Consider the following 492-nt stretch of genomic DNA (forward strand, 5'->3'; position numbering starts at 1 on the left):
ATGAGTGGATGGATGGATGCATAGGTGGGTGGATGCATGGATGGATGGACCTTTTTCTTAAGTATCTTCAGAGGGCTTGAATAATAAGTCAATCTCTGTGTTAAAACCCTGGTGAAACTTAAAAGGGGCTAAAAAGATCATTAGGGAAGAAGTTGATAAACCTGAAAAATCTGCCCACCCTTTCACCATTATGAGTCCTTCTGCAGAGTTGAAAAACTTTTACTCAACTCACTAGTCTCATGTAACCTTTAGACGTGTTTTACTTTTATGTTATTTCTTCTTAACTTTGTCTTATCACGCTGGTCTTTGTGAAAAGACAGTCAGAGAATATGAAAAAAAACAGTGTTTTGCAAACTCATAGACTATTTGCTGTGATTTGAATGTGGGAGGTGACATTAAAAACCCAGAATAATTTCACCACCCACAAACATATCCAGTAAATTTAAAGAAAAGTGTTTTAATTTTGTTCTGAAAATCGATGACCATGATGAA

At 35.8% G+C, this 492-nt stretch overlaps 1 protein-coding gene across 1 annotated transcript in view; it reads right to left on the reverse strand.

Annotated features, from left to right (window-relative positions):
- Nucleotides 1-492, reverse strand: part of LOC107095368 (placenta-specific gene 8 protein-like) — a 9,353-nt gene that overhangs the window by 1,410 nt on the left and 7,451 nt on the right. The window lies entirely within an intron of this gene.

The sequence above is a fragment of the Cyprinodon variegatus genome, unplaced genomic scaffold (genome assembly GCF_000732505.1).
Source record: "Cyprinodon variegatus isolate N-32 unplaced genomic scaffold, C_variegatus-1.0 Scaffold540, whole genome shotgun sequence".
In the NCBI taxonomy this organism is placed as follows: Eukaryota; Metazoa; Chordata; class Actinopteri; order Cyprinodontiformes; family Cyprinodontidae; genus Cyprinodon; species Cyprinodon variegatus.